Source organism: Hyperolius riggenbachi, chromosome 6 (genome assembly GCF_040937935.1).
Source record: "Hyperolius riggenbachi isolate aHypRig1 chromosome 6, aHypRig1.pri, whole genome shotgun sequence".
Taxonomy (NCBI): Eukaryota; Metazoa; Chordata; class Amphibia; order Anura; family Hyperoliidae; genus Hyperolius; species Hyperolius riggenbachi.
In genome coordinates this window covers 202390428-202416263 of record NC_090651.1, presented here as the reverse complement: position 1 = coordinate 202416263, position 25836 = coordinate 202390428, and the positions used below count along the sequence as shown (strand labels likewise).

Genomic DNA, 25836 nt, shown 5'->3' with positions numbered 1-25836 from the left:
TTGGCTCTGCCTCTGCCTGTAGTTTTGTCTATATTGGGGGGGATGAAGTGAAAGGTATGCACTGAATTGACTAATACAATGTACAGTCACACAGGTGCAGTGAAAGGTATGCAGTGACTGCTATATAAAACAGCGTGCGGTCACACAAGTGCAGTGAAAAAGGATGCACTGAATGTGCTGGGCCTGGCACAGTATAGCAATTAGCAAGAACCAGCTGCGATAGACAGGGCTGTATATGCAGTGTCAGTGGGCCACACAAAAAAAAAAAAAAAAAAAAACACATCACAAGAACATTAGCTCTCAAAAGAGCTGTTTTGGTAGTGCTTTACAGCAACAAATATCAGCAAGGAGCAAGCTAACAGACCTAACTATGGCTTTCCCTATCTCTCCAATGTCTCTCCCTTCTCTCACTAATACAGCAGCACACAGAGTGAGAAAATGGCGGACGCTGCTGCCTTATATGAGGGGGGGGGGGGGGGCTCCAGGAGGGATTGCAGCCTGATTGGCTGCCATGTGTCTGCTGACGGTGATGTAGAGGGTCAAAATTTAGCCCAATGATGTAGTATAGGGGGCGGGTCGAACCCGCATAAAGTTCGCGAGCCGATGCAAAGGCAAACCCACGTTGTTCGCGCGAATAAGTTCGCATGCGAACCATTCGGGACATCTCTACTTATATATGTGTTTTATTTCTTAGTATAGTATGACTGTCCCTGCTGCTTTAAGGACGTAGAATCTACATCCAAAAATGGGAACTAATTAATTACAGTGTCCTTGTCCAGTAATTAACTATCTCAGTCTACAAGACTTAGGGTTTGATTCACAAAAGAGTGCTAACTGTTAGCACGGGCGTTTTTCGCGTGAATTTTCGCGTTCACGCGCAATTCAAGTTTTCGCGTGAAATCGTTATCGTTTTCACGCACAAACGCAAATTTGCGTTTGCGCACGGAAACGATAACGATTTCGCGCAAAAAACCGTTTAATTGCACGCGAACGCGAAAATTCATGCAAAAAAAACCGTCCGTGCTAACAGTTAGCACTCTTTTGTGAATCAAGACCATGGTGAGTCCCTATGCTTCTTAATGTTAGTCTTTTTAACCACCCTGGCGTTCTGATTAAATCGCCAGGGTGGCTGCGGGAGGGTTTTTTTTAAATAAAAAAAAAACTATTTCATGCAGCCAACTGAAAGTTGGCTGCATGAAAGCCCACTAGAGGGCGCTCCGGAGGCGATCTTCCGATCGCCTCCGGCGCCCAGAATAAACAAGGAAGGCCGCAATGAGCGGCCTTCCTTGTTTTGCTTATATCGTCGCCATAGCGACGAGCGGAGTGACGTCATCGACGTCAGCCGCCTCCGATCCAGCCCTTAGCGCTGGCCGGAACTTTTTGTTCCGGCTACGCTGGGCTCAGGCGGCTGGGGGGACCCTCTTTCGCCGCTGCTCGCGGCGGATCGCCGCAGAGCGGCGGCGATCAGGCAGCACACGCGGCTGGCAAAGTGCCGGCTGCGTGTGCTGCTTTTTATTTGACTAAAATCGGCCCAGCAGGGCCTGAGCGGCAGCCTCTGGCGGTGTTGGACGAGCTGAGCTCGTCCAGACCGCTCAGCAGGTTAAAATTCATGATAAATGTTACCATATTACAGGGAGTGCAGAATTATTAGGCAAGTTGTATTTTTGAGGAATAATTTTATTATTGAACAACAACCATGTTCTCAATTAACCCAAAAAACTCATTAATATCAAAGCTGAATATTTTTGAAAGTAGTTTTTAGTTTGTTTTTAGTTTTAGCTATTTTAGGGGGATATCTGTGTGTGCGGGTGACTATTACTGTGCATAATTATTAGGCAACTTAACAAAAAACAAATATATACCCATTTCAATTATTTATTTTTACCAGTGAAACCAATATAACATCTCAACATTCACAAATATACATTTCTGACATTCAAAAACAAAACAAAAACAAATCAGTGACCAATAAAGCCACCTTTCTTTGCAAGGACACTCAAAAGCCTGCCATCCATGGATTCTGTCAGTGTTTTGATCTGTTCACCATCAACATTACGTGCAGCAGCAACCACAGCCTCCCAGACACTGTTCAGAGAGGTGTACTGTTTTCCCTCCTTGTAAATCTCACATTTTATGATGGACCACATGTTCTCAATGGGGTTCAGATCTGGTGAACAAGGAAGGAGGCCATGTCATTAGTTTTTCTTCTTTTATACCCTTTCTTGCCAGCCACGCTGTGGAGTACTTGGACGCGTGTGATGGAGGATTGTCCTGCATGAAAATCATGTTTTTCTTGAAGGATGCAGACTTCTTCCTGTACCACTGCTTGAAGAAGGTGTCTTCCAGAAACTGGCAGTAGGACTGGGAGTTGAGCTTGACTCCATCCTCAACCCGAAAAGGCCCCACAAGCTCATCTTTGATGATACCAGCCCAAACCAGTACTCCACCTCCACCTTGCTGGCGTCTGAGTCGGACTGGAACTCTCTGCCCTTTACCAATCCAGCCACGGGCCTATCTATCTGGCCCATCAAGACTCACTCTCATTTCATCAGTCCATAAAGCCTTAGAAAAATCAGTCTTGAGATATTTCTTGGCCCAGTCTTGACGTTTCAGCTTGTGTGTCTTGTTCAGTGGTGGTCGTCTTTCAGCCTTTCTTACCTTAGCCATGTCTCTGAGTATTGCACACTTTGTGCTTTTGGGCACTTCAGTGATGTTGCAGCTCTGAAATATGGCCAAACTGGTGGCAAGTGGCATCTTGGCAGCTGCACGCTTGACTTTTCTCAGTTCATGAGCAGTTATTTTGCGCCTTGGTTTTTCCACACGCTTCTTGCGACCCTGTTGACTATTTTGAATGAAACGCTTGATTGTTTGATGATCACGCTTCAGAAGCTTTGCCATTTTAAGAGTGCTGCATCCCTCTGCAAGATATCTCACTATTTTTGACTTTTCTGAGCCTGTCAAGTCCTTCTTTTGACCCATTTTGCCAAAGGAAAGGAAGTTGCCTAATAATTATGCACACCTGATATAGGGTGTTCATGTCATTAGACCACACCCCTTTTCATTACAGAGATGCACATCACCTAATATGCTTAATTGGTAGTAGGCTTTCAAGCCTATACAGCTTGGAGTAATACAACATGCATAAAGAGGATGATGTGGTCAAAATACTCATTTGCCTAATAATTCTGCACTCCCTGTATGGTCACTATTTCCCAAGTGGTATCAAACTTGCACATTAGATACAGTGGGATGCGAAAGTTTGTGCAACCTTGTTAATCGTCATGATTTTCCAGTATAAATTGTTAGTTGTTACAAAAAAAAATGTCAGTTGAATATATCATATAGGAGACACACACAGTGATATTTGAGAAGTGAAATGAAGTTTATTGGATTTACAGAAAGTGTGCAATAATTGTTTAAAGAAAATTAGGCAGGTGCATAAAAAAATAAATTAAATCAAGATTTAGTAGATCCTCCCTTTGCAGAAATTACAGCCTCTAAACGTTGGAGTTCCTTGCCTTGAGTTTATTTCCTAGTTCCCTGAAATTATCATCATGCAAATATGCATATTTTATTAGGGTGTGCTAACTCACTAGGAGGCTCTTTTTAAAATTCCCCTTCCTTTTCTTAAAGTAGATCCGAAATGAACTTTTACTTATTGCATAATTGTGTTCCTTTCCTATTGTTTACAGGGCATTCCTCAAGCCAAATACTTTTTTGTGTTTAATACTCTAATTCCCTATAAACTAAACAAGCCACGCCCACAGGTTTTCAGAGAGCCAAGGCACTTTCAGACAGTAGCAAGGGCTCATGGGAGCTCAGTCTGGGAAGGAGGATGGGGAGGTATTACTAGCCAGAGATTTCAGAGGCAGAGGGGAGGAGGTAGGTGGAGGGGGGATTAGGTTGTTTTGCTCAAGGTGCAGATAAGCCTGCCTCTGTGTAATGTTTACAAACAACATGGCTGCTGTCATTGTATCACAGGAAGAAATAATCATATTCTATTAAAGCTGTTTTCAGCTAGATTTGCTGTGTAAACTATCTAACCATCTTTAGATAAGATATATAGACAAGTTACTTGTTATAGTTCGTTTTTCATCTCAGATCCACTTTAATGTGACCCAGCAACCAACCTTGATATCCTGGACCCACTGCATTTCATCCTCCTCTTTAACGATTTCCACTAATACCTGTTTGGTGAGCGCAAGGTTCTTTTCCACTTAGTCAACGGATCTTAATATTGCAAGCTGTTTATTTAGCTTCCTGATCAAGATTTCAACAACCTGCACACATAAAAGACAACAGTACACAACCTCGATTGTCTGCTCTACATATGTGTACATTATACAAGATGTACACTACACCGCATTGCTCAACAAGAAGGCCGTAATAAAATTTGAAGAGGATTAAATAAAATGTGAAAATGTAGAAAAAACTATCAGGCTTGGTTTCAGAGTGGTTAGTTGCATAACGCACGTGTTATAATGAGTGTGAACTGCAAAGCAGACTAGCCATAGACTTTAAAACAAAGCCTGCATGCAGACAGTTAGAATAACATGATCAGTTACAACGCAGTACTGTGAACAGGCCCATAGAATTGTATGGGCAGTGAGTTGTATTGCAGAATTATTCTTCAACGCAACTGATCACTGTGAACTAGACCTCAAGGAATCAAAGCCTATAAGGCCTGGAACCCACTACAAATTACTATCGGTAATCGCGATCGCTAGCGCTTTGTATGAGCGTTTTGTAAGCAATTTCATGAGCATTTTCTGGTGATTTGGGTAGCTTTTAAAAAGTGTAAGCGTTTTGCCAGCGATTGTGTAGCGATTAGCATTTAGCTTTTTTAATTCTGATTGGTCCTTTCAATTAATTTTTTTTTTTTACAGTGTGCAGTAATTTCAAAACACTAGCAAAATCATTCTGTGTAGGTTTAGACAAGCGATTATGCCAGCGTTTATATACTTTACATTGCAGAAACGCTAATGCTAACTGCTAACGCTAAAAATGCTGCATGTCCTGCGTTTGTGATTTTGTCCCCCGCTGGCTCCAGGCGCACTTCGCTCTCCATACATGCATGCCCAACGTGGTTGCCTAGTAAGCAAGGGAAAAGTGGAGGCCATGGACAGGTAATGTATCACTTGCACTGGGTGCGGGGGGCATTTAACATTAGAGAGATATCGTCAGGAGGGCATCACAAGGCAGATTCAGCATGAAATTGATCGGGAATCGGCCTGCAGTGTATGGGCAGCTAACAGATCTCTCTCTAATACGATTCAATTAGAGAGAGATTTGTCTCTTGGTCGAATCTGCCCAACATTGCTAGTTATATGGCTACCTTAAGTAAGCTCAGAGACCTGGAGCTGACTAAATAGCACCTGTTTTAGCTAATCCCTCCACATGATTAATCACTGCCAGCAATTTAACCTCTCTAGCGGGATGGACAAGTCTGACCCCTCCTTAAAAAAATATCTAGAATCAGTGAGTACAAGTCAGGCTCGTCCAGTAATTACAATTACTCACCTGCTGCGTTGCTGGAATGTGGGATTCCCTCGCCGGCATCTCGCGGCTTCTCTGCAAGTTTATTCCCATCTTCTTCCTGGCGATCCCCAGTGGTGATCTTCTCTTCTTCCTCCTTCGTTGATTCCTTTCCCTCCTCTGCGATCACATCCCCTGGCCCTCTGACGATGCTGCGTGGCGCCTCTGGTGTCGGGCGCACGCAGCGTCATCACATCTGGTGGCCAATACAACGTTTTGTATTGGCTTCAATACAAAGATCTGTATTGGATCCAATATAAAAAATTTTAAGTGTAAAAAAAAAAAATACAAATAAAAAGCTATGGGCAGCACTACTGCCAATAGCAGCAAATAATAAAGTAAAAATAAAAAACATGTTTTTAATTTAATTTTTTTTAAAGTGCTGTTTTAATATTGTTTGAGTGCTTTTTGACACATTGCAAGACTGCAACTTGCAAGCGGTCCACAAAAATGCTTACAACAAAAAGAAACAATTAAAGTGAACCTCCAGACTAAAAATCTACTCAGCAGCCTTGAAAAGGCTTGGTGTTTCGTTAACATTTTCACGGCATCAGAACTTTGTTTTTCTTACCAAAGCCTCATTTTTAGCTGCACAGAAGAAAACTGCCCGGGCATTTTTCCCCTGATGCTGTGCAAAGCATGATGGGATTTATGATGTTGCTGTTCTCCTTCTGCTGTTTTGGTGCAAACTTTTTTTAAAATTTTGAATTTGAGATTTGAAGTCTAGCGGGCGCAGCTGCGAGGGGTGATCAGGACACAGGACAGTTGGAACTGTGTCTCATGCTCCCTGTCATCTCCTTTCAACCAAAAAGATGGCTGCCCCCATAAAATCACAAACATTTGTCTGTTCTTTTAAAACAGTGTGGGTAAAAGATTATATTTCCTATCTATTTTAATTAACATAACTAATGTAACTTTATGACAGTATGTTTGTTTAGGCTGAAGTTCCCCTTTAACATCCACATACACATATTACACTTTAAAGTATACCAGAGCTGAACAAAGTAGGAAAAAACGGGTGGAGCAGGCATGTACTGGCAGTTGTCCTGATGCCCACCGCTCCCCCCGTTTCCTTTTTGTCTCCGATACTACCTAAATGCCCCCTGCAGCCTATTCCCGGGTCGCCGGAGTCAGGCATTAATGCGCAGGTGCTGCCCTGGCTGCACGCATCCTACAGCGCGCGCCCATGGCCTGGAGCGCACTGCACATAAGGTAGTCGTGACGTCATGTGCATGCATATATGCCTGCTCGCCCCTTTTTCCTACTTCGGCTCCGGTATCCTTTAAGTGTGTAATGACGAACAGGTATTTTTTTTGTCTTTGATGACTACTTTAATGTACAAGACCTGCTGTATCTGATAACAGTGATGGAGAATCCTGTCACTGTAAGTAAAAGGGCACTATACCTAGGCATAACTTGTCTAAAGTGACCACATAATTACGTCTTATAAATTTCAAATAATATTCAGTTGGAAAAAAGATAGTTGACAAGATGGTTTTACAGAAGTGACTGTCTCCACCCTGTGGCAACCCAGAACACTGCATGTTTAAGATACTTTGTGTGATGTACAATATTTGATACTTTGATTTATCAAAGTATGTCACTTGTTGCCGCCACTTATAGCTTTGTCAGTCTCTGTCCTCTTGTAAAACTAATAAACCTAATTCAGTTAGAGCTGAACATCACTGTCATAATAATTATATTTAATTCTATAATTATAGATTTATACAGCAGAAGCATATTTCTTGACAATTGACAAAAAAAGTGACACAGCCAAAATATAGCGATAGCTACATGATACAAACAAGGGTGGCACAGGTAATACCTAGGCATAGGTAATGTATACTGGGCAAAATGGCAAGACAATCAATACTGTGGCATATTTTGGGGGGTGGCACTATATGAGAGCTTTCAGTTTAAAAGAACAGAGGGATAAAACCGAAGGTTGAGAGAGTCAAAAAACTGGAGTGCCCTGTCTAAGTCATAGAGAAAGAGTCTAAGCCAGATCAGTAACTGGGGAACATGTCCTAGGTCACATTGTAAAGTCAATAGAAACTTACCCAGCACTGTCTTGTAATAGTTGCAAGAAATGCACCAATTTATTGAAGCATAATATATATAGCTCATACAGTACAAAACATCATTCATACAGTAAAATAACAACCAGCGACATTTCAAGAGACCTCTTTTTCATGTCTTTCCAACACTACATTCAATATTTTTAGTGTAGAAGAAATATGCTGTATGGCCTGGTGCACACCAAAGGAGTTTTTCTGAGCGTTTTGAGTTTTTAAATCTGCTGCTAATGTTATCCTATGTGTCTGCAGGGCCGGATTTCTGGGCAGGCCTCCGAGTCCGGGGCCTAGGGCGGAGACTTTGCAGAGACTTCAAAGGGCGGCTGGGGGCCGCACAGTATATTCTCTGAATCAGCCGCACACACAGATCACTCTAATCCGTCCGTCAGTGCACAGCTGCCTGCCAGATACTTGCTCAAACACTTGCTCATTACACCAAGCTTTGCTCAAACACATCCTCGCAGCAGAGTTTGTTCCGTCCGCGGCCGCCCTCTATGAAAAGTTTGCAACATGTATTGGCTGGTAGTGGGTGGCCGCGGTCAGGCTGGACTCATGTGCACCTGTGCTGCCTAGATGAATCGGAGTCCGTCCGAGACTTGCAGCTGTCTGATCGCCCCTCTCCTCCAGCATTGCATGGATCAGAGCACAGCAGCCAATCACTGCAGTCCAATGATGAGAGGCGACCAATAGCGCGGCTTGGGGGGAGTGGCTTGGTCAGCTCTATGATTTTAATTGGCTAGAAGTGACTTCTGGTGGCAAGGTGGACTGATCTGGTTTTAAAGAAAGATCCCGGCACCGGCAGCAGGGGCTGAGGAGGATACTGTGCACGGACAGCCAGTCTCAGGCACGGAGCAGCTTGTCAGCAATCAATGCTGGTAAGCATTTAACAAGATTGATTAGGAGGACATAGGCGCCCACCCAGGGATCAGTGTCTAGGGAGCTATAGGGACAGAGCTGGATGGAGGTTTCACACTTTAGATGGCCAGGCTGGGACAATAAGTAAATAAACAGCCGCAATAAACTGTCCGTAGCTGACCTGGCAGCTGCAGTGCTTTGTCTCAGCATGGCTGATTTATTGCCTTTTTGTCTCCATGTGAAAAGTCTCCTGTCCCTCACTTTTTCTTCACTCTCTCTCTTTTCTTGTCCTATCCTCTGCTCTCTCTCTCTCTTTTCCTGCCTTGTAATGTCCAATTTCCTTTTGTTTTGCTCCTCTTCCTTCCTGTCTCCCTTTTTCAATCAATTTTGTGTTTGGGGGAGAAGGAAACCTGTAGCAACAGCTAAGAAACTGCCCTATCTCCTCTCACTCTCTGCCCCCCCCCCCCTCCTCTCTACCACTGTCTCTCCTTTCCTCTACTACTCTGTCATTATTTTCTTCTTTCTCCTCTTCTCCTTTCTTCCCTGTCCTCCCCTATATTTCCCTTCACCTCATTTTCTCCACTTTTCAATTCACCACTATCTCTTCCCACCCCTATCTTCCCTCTTCTCTGCAGCATTTAGAGCAAACCTATGAGGCTTGTGAGAGGCACATTTGAATACTTTCATCAGGTAGAGAAAGCCTCTGGGTCCAAAAGATGCTTTTCTTGTCCTGCAGTGCCAGGCCAATCCAGCTCTGAGATCCTCAAAGAAAAAGCTGATCCTGATAGTGTTTGTGCTACTGCATATGTGCAGACGGCTCACACTGACTTGTAATAAAGTGTTGACATCTTATGTAGCCTTTTGCAGAGTCATGATATTGATTGTCCTCAGAGGAGCTCACAACCTAATCCTACCGTAGTCATAGTCTAATGTTTTACCATGTTATTATTTTGTATTTATATAGCACTGACATCATCTGCAGCATTTTACAGAGTACATAGCCATGTCACTGACTGTCCTCAGAGGAGCTCACAATCTAATCCTACCATAGTCATAGTCTAATGTCCTACCATATTATTATAATGCATTTATATAGCACTGACATCTTCTGCAGCACTTTACAGAGTACATAGCCATGTCACTGACTGTCCTCAGAGGAGCTCACAATCTAATCCTACCAGTCATAACCTAATGTCCTACCATAATATTATGTATTTACATAGCACTGACATCTTCTGCAGCACTTTACAGAGTACATAGTCAAGTCATTAACTGTCCTCAGAGGTGCTCACACTCTAATCCTACCATAGTCATAGTCTAATATCCTACCATATTATTATTATGTATTTATATAGCACTGACATCTTCTGCTGCACATTACAGAGTAAGTAGTCATGTCACTGACTGTCCGCTCATATTTTGCATGCATATACAAGTGTGATACAAGTGTGTTTGAGGGGGCGGCGGAGAGGGTGGGGGGGGGAGGGCGGTTATTGACCGTTGGCCTAGGGCACTAAGAGATACAAATCCGGCCCTGTGTGTCTGTGCACACTGGAGCAATGAGGTTTTGTAAAAAAAAACATAGCATTACATTGGGAAGAGCTTTTGAAACCTCTAAAAGCTCTTCCCAATGTAATGCTATGGGGTTTTTTACAAAACCTCATTGCTCCAGTGTGCACAGACACATAGGATAACATTAGCAGTAGATTTAAAAACTTAAAACGCTCAGAAAAACTCCTTTGGTGTGCACCAGGCCTCAATGTTATGGCCAGAGCCAGAAGTGTGGCCACTGGCCAGTTCCCAAACTGACCAGCCAATATGGGAAGTAGCCAAGAAATGTGACCGAAGTCAGATGTAAGAGAATACATCGTACCTTGGCTGGTGAGGTGACCAAGCAACCAACCTTGCTATCCTGTTCCTGCTGCATTTAATCCTCCTCTTCACCCTGCCCATCAATACCTGTTCAGTGAGCACAAGGCTCTATTTCATTTTGTCAATGGATCTCAATGTTGCAAACTGTTAATGTAGCTCTCTGATCATGGTTTCAAGATGTAAACTACACCGCATTGCTCAAGAATGAGCCCATAATAAAATTTGAAGAGGATTCAAAGATGTGTAAATAAAATGTTGCAGTAGAAAAAACAGTATCAAGGAATCAAAGTCACTCACCTATTTCAGTTTTTTTAACTGCCTGTGTTGTAACGCCTGTTTTTTTACACCTATGCCACTTGCTTCAAGCCACTTATTAAGCAAGCCATAGACTGAGTAAGCTCAGAGACCCATAGCTGATAAATAGCACCTGTTTCAGCTAATCCCTCCCCATGATTAATCCCTGACTCCCTGCCTGCAATTTAAGTAGGAAACAAATCAACAAGGAAAAAAATATATAAAATAACACTACTGATCAGAAAAATCAGCAGGACTGCAACGCATCTGGTATTGGGAAGGTTCAAGCAAAATAAAAAAATGAGTTTCACTTACCTGGGGCTTCTACCAGCCCCATGCAGCCATCCTGTGCCCTCGTAGTCACTCACTGCTGCTCCAGTCCCCCGCTGGCAGCTTGCCGACCTCGGAGGTCGGCGGCAACATTGCGTACATTTTTACGCATTCCCGCTAGTGCAGGAACATTATCACATACATTTTTCCGCATTACTGGTTCGATGCGTAAAAATGTATGTGTTAATGTTCCTGCACTAGCGGGAATGCGTAAAAATGTACGCAAAGCAGCCCGCCGACCTCCGAGGTCGGCAAGCTGCCAGCGGGGGACTGGAGCAGCAGTGAGTGACTACGAGGGCACAGGATGGCTGCATGGGGCTGGTAGAAGCCCTAGGTAAGTGAAACTCATTTTTTTATTTTGCTTGGACCTTCCCTTTAAAAGGAAATAAATATGTCAGCCTCCATATGTCTCTTACCTTGAGTTAATTTTAAACTCCTATCCTACTCTGATCTGGCTGCAAACAAATGTTTGTTATTAATATCGCTGCTTGTAACCCACTACTATCTACCACTGCTTTATGCCACTGTTTGTCACTAGGGATGAGTGGGAAGGTCTCTAGCAGTCTCACAAAAATTTCCTCAAACTTCACAAAAATATCCTTGATCTTTGTGTGATACTGTCAAATTCCATTAAAGTCAAAAGGCTGATTTTAAAGGTTAAGAGCAAAGCCACTAGACATATTAGAACCACTGAATGTGCTAGGTATGTGTAGCAGAATATAGGCGGGTCCAGTAGTACAATATTCCTGCACTTTGATTGGCCCAGTAGGCTGCTTGTCAAGTGAATACAAAGAGCAGAGCAAATTAAAGGCAAATAAAGGCAGCGTGCATGACAGAACTCCATCATCTTACCCCTGATCCCTGTGCTCTCATCCTTCACCTGGATTACTTGGATCTTAACTGGCTTCCCGCTCAATGTAGACAGGACAATCTGTTGCCTGAAGAAATTACAGCCCTCGAAGCACAAGTCAGGGCAAAACAATAGGGGCTGCAAGGGATGCAGTTGCAGGGGGGCCAGGGCCCCCTACGGGGCCCGCCCAGGGCCGTTTTGGGGGGCAGGAGCCAGGAGGGAATGCAGTGCATGAGTGGGGAGTGATGCCCACACACAGTGGCAGGGAGGGGGGGCCAGTCCCCCCCCCCCCTCCCTCACCTTAGGCTCCCCTGTCAGAGCTTCCTCCTACAGCATTAATTAGCAGCGCCATGGAAAAAAGAATGCAGACATACTTCTGCGTTCCATGCCAGAGGTTTTTCTCTGTATCTGTTCTTCCTGTTTATCAGGAAGTAGCATCAGGCGCTGATTCAGAGAAGATCAGACCTCCGGCATGGAACGCAGAAGTAAGTCTGCGTTCCCTTTACTATGCCGCTGCTGCTAATTAATGCAGGAGGAGGAAGCGCTGACGGGGGAGCCCAAGGTTAGTGTGGGGGGAAATGGGCCCCCCTCCCGGACACTGTGTGTGGGCATCACTCTCCACTCAAGTGCTGCATCCCCTCTTGGCTATACTGTGGGCACCCATGCCTAGCTAGACTGAGGGCACCTATATCTAGCCATACTGTGGGTACCCATGCCTGGCTATACTGGGGACACCCATGCCTGGCTATACTGAGGGCACCAATACCTGGCTATCTATACTGGGGGCACCTATACCGGGGGGGGGGGGGGGGGGGGGGGCATACAAAGGTTTGCAGGGTGGATTCAGTGATTTCTAACAACCAATGCTCCTGATCAGTCATGCCCCCCTACAGACTTTACCTGGCTATACTGGGGGCACCTATACCAAACTAGACTTTACCTGGCTATACTAAGGGCAGGCACCTATACCTGGCTATCATTACTGGGGGCACCTATACCGGGGTAGGGGGGCCCCATACAAAGTTTTGCAGTGGGGCACAGTGATTTCTAGTTAGGTCCCTGGCGCAAGCCAGGTCCCATGAACAGCCATGAACCTCTGCCTGCACCAGCTTCCTCAGGGCTGAAACCCACTAGAGTGCTTTTCTGAACATTTAGGAGAACTTTAAATCGCTAGCGCTTTCCCTAAACGCTTTGCCAATGTAAATAAATATAACAAATTCCACAGTAGCGATTGCGATTAGCAAAATCGCAATCGCAGGACATGCAGCATTTGCAATAAAAAGCATCGCGTCTTGTGGCTGCTATAAGGAAGGGAAGGAAGCGCGGCAGCGGCTTCCTGTAGCGGCGATACGCATCGCCGTTACCATGGGAACCGCTGCCGCGCTTCCTTCCCTCCTTACAGCAGCCGCAATATGCGATGCTGTAATACCGGATGCTAATAAGAGGAAAGCGGCTGGGGGAATATAAGGAAGGCCGCCCACTCATAAGGCAACAGGAGCAGCGGCCGGCGCAGGGGAACTGCCAAAGGACCGGCAGTGGGGTGCGGCCCGGTGGTTGGGGACCCCTGGCGTAGAGGGAAAGGAAACCAGCTGATTCAGCTGGGCTTATCTGCATAATCCATGTGCTGAAACTCACATAGCATGAATTTCTTTGTATTTCTATGAGTTTTAATCACTTCTGAAATGTTGAAATGCACTGCATAGCAACTCAATTTTTTAGCCCATAGTGTGAATGAGCCCTTATGGATTGCTCACAATATGCCTGGTACACACTATGCAATTTCCCGTCATATTTCGGCTCGAATCGATAATTTCCGTCAGGTCGGATCTGATGTCTGATTTTAAACAGAAGTGATCTGATAATCGATCAGAAAAACAATCGGAAATCACATTGGATCTGCCAAAAAGGATCAGTTCAACACAAAATCTGAAGGGAAATTGCATAGTAGAACTTGTATGCACCATGCATTGTATATGCATGGTCTATGTACGCATAATACTGTTATACTTGGATGTTATTTATCGACTGTATGGCACTTCATACTATTTAAATTTTTTTATCATTGTTGCTGTTGCCCAATAAAGATTATTGTTTATTGCTGGGCAATTTGCATACTTGTGTTTTTTCCATGGATGTCCTTTCATTTGATGGCACTCTATTAGCGCCACATATGTTACCGGCTCATATTGCTATGGTAACACACGCCATGTCGCACATTACCGCAGCAATGCATGCGTTATCCTGGCAACGCATGTGGCGCTAATAGAGTAACGGGTGGTTCTCCCCTAGCATTAGAATTGCTGAAATTGCCAGTCTTTTGTCCCTCAGGCACTTTGTTTATTATATGTAGCAATTTAGCCAGGTGGTGTCCCAGTATAGATAACCAGGTGGTGCCCCAGTATGGATAGCCTTGTGGTGCCCCAGTATGGATAGCCAGGTGATGCCCCAGTATAGATAGTCAGGTAGTGCCCCAGTGTAGATAGCCTGGTAGTGCCCCAGTGTAGATAGCCAGGTAGTGCCCCAGTGTAGATAGCCAGGTGGTGCCCCAGTATAGATTGCCAGGTGGTGCCCCAGTATGGATAGCCAGGTGGTGCCCCAGTATCGATAGCCAGGTAGTGTCCCAGTATCGATAGCCAGGTAGTGCCCCAGTGTAGATAGCCTGGTAGTGCCCCAGTGTAGATAGCCTGGTAGTGCCCCAGTGTAGATAGCCTGGTAGTGCCCCAGTATAGATAGCGTGGTAGTGCCCCAGTATAGATAGCCAGGTAGTGCCCCAGAGTAGATAGCCAGGTAGTGCCCCAGTGTAGATAGCCTGGTAGTGCCCCAGTGTAGATAGCCTGGTAGTGCCCCAGTGTAGATAGCCTGGTAGTGCCCCAGTATAGATAGCGTGGTAGTGCCCCAGTATAGATAGCCAGGTAGTGCCCCAGAGTAGATAGCCAGGTGGTGCCCCAGTGTAGATAGCCAGGTAGTGCCCCAGAACAGATAGCCAGCTAGTGCCCCAGTATAATCTTACGTAGCCCCGTTCCCGCGCAGACTCCTCTCGCTGGGCTCACCTCCTCTCGCCGCGTCCTCCCGCTATGGTTACTTCCGGCAGCAAATCTGACATCATGAGCGGCTGCCAGGTAACCATGGCGACAGGACGCTAGGCGGCGATAGGAGGAGAGCCCGGCGACAGGAGTCCATGCAGGAACGGGGATAAGTAAGCTGCTGCGCCCCACCGACACTGCCTGCCGTGCCCAACAGTTCTCTCCTGGGGGCGAGATCCGCCATTTTGTCTGCTGGGGGACCCCCTGACAGCTGCCGATGTACCACCAGGGGTCCGCGGACCCCAGGTTGAGAACCACTGGGCTAGTTCATAGGCATAAAAACGTTGCAGCAATTAATTGCTGTACAATCTCCCTTTGTTCATATACAGTCACTCAGTTGCTAAGTCACTAATGATTCTCTACTGAATTTCCACCTAATCATCAGAATCCTACACTAGCAATTTGCAGGGCCAGCCTTAGGTTTCACAATGCTCTGAACGAAACTTGACTTTGGTGCCCCCCCCCCCCTTCCAGGTTTTCAACTCCCACACTGTGTCATTCAATGACACCAAAGCATGAGCAACAAACAACCATGCTGGGGCATATTCACTAAATAGTGAGGAAATCACTGTGCGTAGGAAGTGCATAGAAATTACTTACACCAGTTGCATAGAACATGTCACACAAGCAACATGCACATTACTTAGATAATGCAGGCTCTACTTATATGCAACTGGCATAAGTAACACTGCCTGCACATGCCAATTTTATTATTATTATTTAATAGGCCCCATTGTGTTTTGCTTACCCAGCCCTCCAGAACCTGCTCGTTTATAGCATTTGTGTCCCAAACTGTTACTCTAGTGATCAATGCACTATCATTAAGTGCAACAGTTACTGTGTGTGGGGGCACCTTTAAGGGTCTGGAGGGCAAGAGTGTGGGCTGGTTTGAGGGTGCTGAGGAGCGAGAACAAAGGGGGTTATTGAGGGACCGGGGGACAAGACAGTGAGGCTATTGTGGATGCAAGCGGGTGTGTGATTAGAGTGAGGGACTTATTAAAGTTCTGAAAGGGAGAGAGTGATGCTATTGAGGATACTGGGGTAGAGGGGGAAGAGAGTGGCTTACTGAGGGTCTGGGGGGAGAGAGTGAGGTGGATGGAGAGAGAGAGAAGCTTATTTAAGGTCTGGAGGGGACAGAGTTAGGCTATTGCTGCCCCAGCTCTCTCATCCATGGTGCCCCCAGATCTCTCACCCATAATGCCCCAGCTCTCTCACCCATGCCACCCCAGCAGTCAACATGGTGCCCCAGCTCTCATTATGCCATCCCAGCTCTTACCCATGTTGCTTTTTCTCACAGCTCCTCTGGGACGAAGCCTTGAGTCTTGATGGAGGGAGTACAGAGCACGTGGCCATCACTCCGTTCTAAGATGTCGGCAGTGGGCGGATGGAGTGACTCCACTCATGGCTCCATTCTAAGAAGACATCAGGAGTGGGCGGAGCAAGGGAGTGACAGAACGTAGCCAGGCTCTATCACTTCGTATGAAGAGGAGAAGGCTCAAATACTCAAAGGGGCCAGCCACAAAGACAGGAAAGGCAAGTGGAAAGAGAGCAGGAGAGGGCAGAGCTGCAAGTATGGCCGCAGGCCTAGCTTAATGTTAACTGCGCTTGTGCTGGCAGGCCAAGTTTTAGAACACTGGGGGCATAACTTAATGTTAACAACAGTAACCACTGGTGTGCTAAGTTTTATGGCCCCATGGGCCAAATTTGGCCCATGGGCCAGAGTTTGACATTTATGACTTTCTTTTCTTGCTTAACATATGGATACATGCTAGATTAAACTTGACAGTGACCGGAGAAGCTGATAAGGCTGCCTTGGGTGACACTCTAGGGTTAATCTAGCATGTGCAAGGGAGCCTCCCAATATTGTCTAAAGATCTGGCTGGCATGGTAGATCTTTATCAACATCCGAAACCTGCATACATTGCTCTCCCCACCCACCCTGCTTGCCAAAAGCCACTACAAGGTGTGCGGTGCATTGTCCCTCTTCCCTACATATAGTAACAGACACATAGCTAGCCTGATGTCTAGCGACATGTCTGTACAGCATTGGGCCCTGAACTGACGTCCTTGCCAGAGGACAGTCTTCTAATGCGTGTATGAGGTTTGACTGTTTAAAATCTTTTATTTGCTGCCATCTCTGTTCCAGTTGTATATAGTCTTCTACTTTTTGACAGGACACAATACTGTCTGTGTCCCTATTCCATGAAATAGGGACACAGACAGTATAAAGATCGTCAAAAGGTTCTATCCCCTCTTCATGCTATCTACAAATAAAATGAAAATGACACTGGAGCAGAAAATAAACTTAGCTGATGGCCTGGCATTGCCTGGGTATGTATTTGGGTGGTGTTGTCTCCGCCCACTTTTTCTAACCCTAACACACAATTACTCAATTACCTAGTTTGTGAGCTTCGCAGTCTTTGGCATCAATAATGTGCATTGAAATGAAACAAATCTGGTTTGTGACTCCACCCCTTTTCTGAATTTGAACCCCAGTCACCCAATGATCAACTGTACCAGGATTGAGGCTGTGTCATTAACAGTGCAAGAATGGCAGTAATTAAATTTTCCCCTTGAAAATCAATAGGTGAATTTTGATTGGCTTTTGTAGGCTCCACCCACTTTTTTCAATATTAATCCCAGTCACACAGTGACTGAGAACCCTACCATTAACAGTGTAAGAATGGCTGCAGTTTACATTTTCCCAGGGAAATTTGTATTTGTCTTTGCCCACTTTTTGGTTATGGGGATAAAAAGTATCCTATATGTTATTCCAGGTGATGTACTATGTGTGTGCTGCCAAATTGCATTCAAATCCGTCCAGCCATTGTTGCGCGATTGAGTAATAAACATCCAAACTTTCGCATTTATAATATTAGTGAGATGAATTGTATGTGTAGTACCGATAATTAATAGAACATTAGTAGCAAAGAAAAGAGTCTCATATTTTTATTTTCGGTTATATAGGTTTTTTTTTAATAACATGCATACTTTCCTAATATTTGCAGTTTACAAACTACACTCTGCATTGTAAACTATGAAACAGAGCAGAGCTAATGACCCTCTGAACTTCCCTGCAGTAAAATCTCATCTCAAGTTGTCTTTCACTATTTCGTTGATGTATAAATGCTTCAGAAAATAGCACTGCTCTCTGACTAAATTAGTCTGAGAGCTCAGAGAAGCCCTTTTGCATAGATAACAACTGAAGTTCTTAACTCTTCCTGTACTGGAAACAATGAGACTGATATATTTGCTACTAATGTTATATTTATTGGCTGTACTACAAATACAATTCATTAAAGTGTAAACTTTGCAATTTATTACTTTTACTAATCTAATACTAATTTTACTAATTTTATTATTTTAATAAAGAGTCTGGGTTGGTGGGTGAGTGAGTGACCAAAAAAAAAAAGAATTTTTTTTTTTATTTTTTTTTAAATACTAGTAGACAGAAGGTACTAGTAGTGTAGTCTACAGTAGTCGATAACTAACTTGTGTGACCGACAGTGGCAATCAAAGTCTGTCACACACGGACGCAATCAATAGGGTCAGGCAGAGATGTGACAGGCAGTCACAGATCACAACAGATGCTGGCCTGTACAGAAACTAAGTCTAAAGCTGGCCACTAACGGTCCAATTTCTAGCGAAAAATCGTTTGAGCGATCAGAAATTCTGATCGGATTGGTTGTAAATAATCTCCATTGGTGGACACAATCGATTATGAACGAGTGAAAAAAATGTCGCCCGAATGAATGTTCGTCGAACGAAAATTTGGATTTTCTTGGTGGTCGTGATAGATAGGAAGCAATGATTGGTTAGTTGATGGTGCAGTGAACGATTTTTCGTCTGATCAAAATTTCTGATCGCTCGAACGATTTTCGCTAGAAATTGGCCCGTTAGTGGCCAGCTTTACAGTACTGAAGCTAATAAACTCAATGACTAACAACAGTAGAAATTAACTAAAATAGTACGTAGGTAAATAACAACTAACTATAATCCCTAGTAGTAGTAGTGTAGTAGACTAGTAGTCGATAACTAACGCGTGTGACCGACAGTGGCAATCAAAGTCTGTCACAGACGGACGCAATCAATAGGGTCAGACAGAGATGTGACAGGCAGTCACAGATCACAACAGATGCTGGTGGCCTGTACAGTAACTAACACAGTACTGAAGCTAATAAACTCACAGTGACTAACAGTAGAAATTAAGTATAATAGTACTACTAACTAACTATAATCCCTAACCTACCTAAGCTAGTGGTAGGCTAAGGCTACCTAGGCTAGCAGGCCTAGCCTGCACACAGACCTAACACTAGCCTAGCACAGTATACAGTATCCACTACACTAGCTGACTGAACTATAACACTCAAATCACTATCTAACTATACAGCAATATAATATATGGGTTGAGAATGTGTATAGGAGGTAAATCGCTAGGTTTAACAATAGGAAAGCACTTGCTCAGACATGCAGCAGCACTGGACTAACTATAATAGTAGTACTAACTAACTAGACCCCTACTGCCTAACACTTATATCATAAGTTTATTTTCACTTCAGATTCCCTTTAATTATTGCCCTGTAGTTAGTTTCAGCAAATTTTAGTTTCATATTCAATAACCACCATGTTTCAAACAGAAATTTCGGCATATAAGATTAGGTTTAGAGGGCAAAACCAGGGGAAAAAATATACTACACCTGAGGCCATGGTCCAGGAGCACCTCATAGATGTTCTTTCCCAAATCATTGTGTCCTCCTGTGTTCCCCATGTGTCAAATTCTATCCCCAATGTGTCCCCTTCTGCCCCCATTTGTCCTCTGCTCCCCCCCTCCTGTGTGTCCTCCTCTGCCCCCGTGTATACTGATAACTATCAGATGCGGCAGCTTGGCTCACCTAATCTACGGCTCTAGCTGAGATTATAGACCTCTCCTTGACTGTGCCTCAAGTGCTGGCTTCAGCGTTTGCAGTTAACATATACAAAACGCATATGCGTTTTGTATGCATTTTTCTTTTGCGTATCATGCACATCACTAGGAAGACAACAGGAAGCGGAAATCGATCATAAAACAATTTTTAAAAATCAAAACCACATAGAAGAACGCACGGAAACTGCATACCATTGTGTTTCCATTGACTTTCATTATATTCGTTTTTGCTACATTTTTGAAGATTATGAAACAAAACCTTTTTTTTTGAAAACACACGCATCAAAAACACATATGTGTTTTTGATATGCATTTTTTCCTGCAGCACATAGACTTCCTTAGTGGCAAAAACGTAGCATTTTCCGCAACGCTGGCATTTCTGCTAACTGTGCACCCAGCCTCAGTGATTTGCTTGTTGTTGATCAAGATTTTGCACTGCACTTGATTGCATTTCTAGAAAATAGATATTTCCTGTTTATGGTTATAATTGCTTGTTTACACAGTGCTGTATATTCCCAGGGATGGACACAACTCAGGAGGGGTAACATTGTAGAAGATGCACATTGAGAGATGCTGCCCCTTTAAGACGATGGACTGCGGCACCTCAGATGAACTTTGCTGCAGACAAAGAGAGAAAAAATTTGAAGGCTGCGCAGCATCGCCATTCCTCATTATGTCATTACACAGGTGTCAGCTTGCAGAAGCGAGGCGCACACTCTGGTCTGTTGCTAGGATGGCGAGAGGAAGATCGCACCTGATTGGCGTCTGGATTTCCCTGTGTGAACCAATAGAGGGCAATCAGCAGAGATCAGCGGAAAAAAAATGTTTCTCCTCTTCTTTGGGGACAAATAACACCCTTGCAGCCATCATCCAAGGGCTCCGACCTCTACAGGGTACACACAAAAGCCAGGCCGACACTGCCTAGCAAAGACAATCCAGGGCAGAGGAAGTGCCAGCAGGGGTGGTGGAAGGAGGGTGGTGTATTTAAAGAGGGGAAATGAAAAAGGAAAATAAAACGTGCTTAATTTTTAAAGTGACAGAACAAATATAGATACGGAATCAGTTTACAAAGATTACATTAACTATTTCTGGTAAAAGAGATTAATCATGCAGTATTCAGCAGATTGTTAGAAGCAAAGATACCCATTTTCCAGGCCATTCTAATATATGACATGATACCTTAAAGAGACACTGAAGCGAAAAAAATATATGATATAGTGAATTGGTTGTGTACTATGAATAATTACTAGAAGATTAGAAGCAAAGAAAATATTCTCATACTTTTATTTTCAGGTATATAGTGTTTTTTCTAACATTGCATCATTCTATAATATGTGCAGATTACACAACACTCAGCATTCAAAATGAGTCTTTCAGAGCAGTCTGAAGTAATGACCTCTCCTCTAGCAGAGGAAAAGTAAATAGTCCAGGAACAGTTGAGATAATAAAAGTCAGATAACAGCCCTCTCCACGACTAACTTAGTCGGAGAGCTTAATGGCTTGTTTGCATAGAGATAACAACTGGAGTTTCTCAACTCTTCCTGTACTGGAAACAATTACACTGATGTATCTGATCTTAATGTTTTATTTCTTAGCTGTGCTACACATACAAATCATAATATCATCATTTTTTTTTCGCTTCAGTGTCTCTTTAATAAACAGGGAACCCAAATGTTATAGTTTTGTGTGAAATGTGGCTTCTGTGATTAAATAAAACAGTTTACAACTCTGGTCATACTATCTGAATGAAGAGTTAAAGGACACCTGAAGTGAGAGGCTTGGTATTACAGACAGATGATCAACAGGAGAGCCATGCAAATTGCATTGTTTAATAGGAAACATACTGTATGTGGCAGACTTCATATCCTTTTGATTGCAGGTGTATTTTAATAGTAAGCACGGGCGGGACATATAAAGAATAGAAATGGCGCCACATTGACTTCAATTATATAATGCTATTTAGCGTTATAAGTGTTAAAAAATGGTGCATGCAGTGTGCCTTACAATTATAACACTAAATAGTGTTATAAGTCTTAAAAAATGCAGGAGGCTAGTGTTAGGCAGCGGGGGTCTGGAGGGGGGGGGGGAGGGGGAGGCAGCTGGACACTGGAGGGAGTAGGATTAGGTGGAGGCAGGGTTGCTCTCCAAATTCGCGAATCCGAATAGTGATCCTGCTTGCGAATTCGAAGTCTAAGTTACCCGAATAGTGCTCTCGAATTCGGCCGTGATCACGCAAATTCGGCTTCGGTATTCAGGTGATGACATAATTGGGCCAATCTGAAGGCCCCTAGCCGAGGCACTAGCAACCAATCGGAGGAGGGGAGCCTGGCCCTCCCCTCCTCTATATAAGGCGGCGGCCATGTTGCGGAGCCCGTCCTTGCTGTGTGACTGAGCGGTACTGAGAGCATCTCCAGTGCTGCTGCGTGTCTGAGCAAGTGCTTTCCTATTGTTAAACCTAGCGATTTACCTCCTATACACATTCTCAACCCATATATTATATTGCTGCAGGGGCAAACGCAGGATTTTTAAGGGGGGGGTTCCTGAAAGGTCCAGAAGCACGTATGTCCCGAGTGCTTCCGAATACAGGTGGTGCTCCAACACTTTATCCTACACGTCGAACTAACCTACATCCCATAGACTTTTACTATCCCTTCCCCTCCCCCAACCCTAACCCCTAACCCTCCTGGTATACGTTTGATAGTGGATGTAGGCAAATTCGACGTGTAGGTTATCACGTCGGAACAGTGGCTCCATACTGCCCATGCACAAAAGTGCGCTGGCGTATTACGGAGCTGCCTATCTTTGGAAGTACTCAAGGACACGAGTGTTTCTGAGGGCTTCTGGTAGCAGCAAATGTGAACGGGGGACAGCGCTGGAACAACTCCCCAAGAGAGGAACAGGAGATAGACTTAGTTTGGACAATTCAGTGGAATATGCTACATAGTTTCACATAGCGCAAGCGATACCCATATGATGCAGGGATATATGCATCTGCGGAAGATGTCGGCGCTATATAAATACTAAATAATATTATTTTGCCTCACCAGGATTGCACTTTTATTTAGCTTTCCTGTAAGACAAGAACACACAGTCAGCCAGCCAGCACTAGGGGAAGAGGGAAACAAAGGTGAATGAGGGAGGGCTGGTGCACACCAAGAGTGCTTCTGAGTGTTTTTCAAATCAACAGTGATTTGAAAAGCGCTTGGCTAATGTTACCCTATGTGGGTGTTCCCACAGCAGCGTTGTGATTTTTTCAAAATCGCAGGTATACTGCATGTAGCATGTTTTTGAGCAATTCATTCAAAAATCGCTCTGAAAATCACTTCACAAAATCACACTCACAAATTGCTAGCGATTGCTATTGTCATTTTGGCGTTGCACTAGCCCAGAGAGAGGAGTGGAGAAATTGAGAATAGCCTGAGATGGAGCAGAGAACTTATCTGTACTGCAGTCCCACATCAGACAGGCTACTTGCCTGTAATCGGACTCCTGTCCCTGTCAGTCTCTCACACAAGTCAGAAAGAAGCCCTCCTGGAGTCTAGGGACTGTCAAAAACTTTTCAGCTTGTTATCCACAGTTCCACACCTTATCCACACATGCAGTCATTATAACAATGGGGAGAGACCAGACAGATGTTTGCACACAGACCCTGAGTCCAGGCAATCTCTGCATCATGCTGTGCATATTTACCAGCTTGCCTGCACTCTAATTTCATCATGTCTGACACTTCTGTGCTGTGGAGAGTCCAGGACTCCATAATCAACATTCTCTCACTGTAGGCTGCATCTTCTTGTGAGGGTTGTGAGGGAAGCTCGGCTGCCTCTCTCATTCTATTAGCTGGAGGGAAGCACCAGAAGTAAGAAAGGAGGGAGAATGAGGCTGTTTATATTATGCGGGCTTCCCTGGCTGAATACACAGCTCAGTGCAGGGGGGAGGTTCCAGACACCCGGAACAGCCCCCTGAGTTCGCCAGTGTGCTGTATAGTTAGATAGTGATTTGAGTGTTATAGTTCAGTCAGCTAGTGTAGTGGATACTGTATACTGTGCTAGGCTAGTGTTAGGTCTGTGTGCAGGCTAGGCCTGCTAGCCTAGGTAGCCTTAGCCTACCACTAGCTTAGGTAGGTTAGGGATTATAGTTAGTTAGTAGTACTATTAATTTCTACTGTTAGTCACTGTGAGTTTATTAGCTTCAGTACTGTGTTAGTTACTGTACAGGGCACCAGCATCTGTTGTGATCTGTGACTGCCTGTCACATCTCTGCCTGACCCTATTGATTGCATCCGTGTGTGACAGACTTTGATTGCCACTCAGTGGCGTAGCTAAGGAGCTGTTGGCCCGATGCAAGTTTTACATTGGGGCCCCCCCAAGCACTCTATACATAACAATTGATACGGCGCACCAAAACCTGCCAATGGCAACTACAGTGTCAGAGGTGCAAAAAGGGGATGGGGAACATTTTGTTAATGATTACCACTATTCAAAGTATCTATACAAGTGATTATTATGAGCACAGGACCAATAGAGAGCTAATACAGTAGTTGAGGGAGGGCCCTTTGGGGCCCCTCTGGCCCATGGGCCCCGATGCGGTCGCAACCTCTGCACCCCCTATTGCTACGCCCCTGTTGCCACTGTTGGTCACACGCGCTAGTTATCGACTACTAGTCTACTACACTACTACTACTAGGGATTATAGTTAGTTGGTATTTACCAACGTACTATTTTACTTAATTTCTACTGTTGTTAGTCATTGAGTTTATTAGCTTCAGTACTGTGTTAGTTACTGTACAGGCCAGCATCTGTTGTGATCTGTGACTGCCTGTCACATCTCTGCCTGACCCCATTGATTGCGTCCGTGTGTGACAGACTTTAATTGCCACTGTCGGTCACACGAGTTAGTTATCGACTACTGTAGACTACACTACTAGTACTGTCTGTCTGCTAGTATTTAAAAAAAAACGAAAACAAAACTACTTTTTTTTTGGGTCACTCACTCACCCACCAACCCAGACTATTTATTACAGTTTACACCCTTTCCCACCCTTTCTACATATATATATATATTTTTGTTTTTCTTGCTGTATTTGTATAATTGTACGATGACTGGCAGAGGTAGAGGCACCAGCAGGAACGGCAGCGCCATTGCCAAAGTCACTGCCGGCAGGTCTGTGACTAGTCTGCTGCCAGCCACTGACTGCAGAGTTGTGGGGAAGGGAGCAGGGGCGCAGCAGCAGCAGGTTGCTGCACGTTCGTTTGAAGTGCAGTATACTGTGCGTTCTAGCGGCTTAAGCCGCGTTAGACTGTTTGCACATGCTCAGTATGGTTTTTTTTTTAAATTTCAGGGGTGGAGAGGAGGCGGGGAGAGGCAGCTACGTAGCCAGGCGCATGGCTACTTGACATTCACTGCCCTTGCAGTGTTTACTTCTTGGAGCAGCCGCTGATTGGTTGGCGGGACCACGTGATGCGGAGAGCTCCGCTCACGTGGTCTCTGCAGCGCCTCCGACACAGCAGGCGCACCAAGAGCTGCTTGTAACGCGGTTCTTGGTAGTGTCCTGCTCCAACACCACCAGGCGTTGCATTAGGGGCACGTTATGTGCCCTATAACGTCCCCTAAACGCAACGTCCTGGTGTGTAAGAGCCCTTACTCTCCCTCTCGTCCACCCCAGCTTCACTCACCCCTCCCGCTTCACTTACTCTCCCTCTCCTCCACCCCAGCTTCACTCACTCTCCCGCTTCACTCACTCTCCCTCTTCTCCACCCCAGCTTCACTCACTCTCCCTCTCCTCCATCTCAGCTTCATTCACCCTCCCTCTCCTCCACCCCCACTTCACTCTCCCGCTTAATCTTTTACCACCACAGTTTACATTAAGAAATTTTTCCCCACACCATAGTCATCATGTTGGACAATACAGTACAGTGTACATCCTGCAACATGTATGCATGCCTTGATCAGCAGATTAAGGGTGTTTACTGTTGCCCTGGGTGTGTGCGTGTTGCTTAATTAGAGGCTGAAGTCAGAGAG

The 25836-nt window shown here is 44.7% G+C and overlaps 1 long non-coding RNA gene across 1 annotated transcript in view; it reads left to right on the top strand.

Annotated features, from left to right (window-relative positions):
- Positions 1-21013, top strand: part of LOC137522632 (uncharacterized) — a 68330-nt gene extending 47317 nt beyond the window's left edge. Inside the window, exons 2-3 of the long non-coding RNA XR_011022366.1 lie at positions 16192-16427; positions 20338-21013. This is a non-coding gene — a long non-coding RNA (uncharacterized lncRNA). The remainder of the gene's footprint in view (positions 1-16191; positions 16428-20337) is intronic.
- The last annotated feature ends 4823 nt before the right edge of the window (positions 21014-25836 follow it).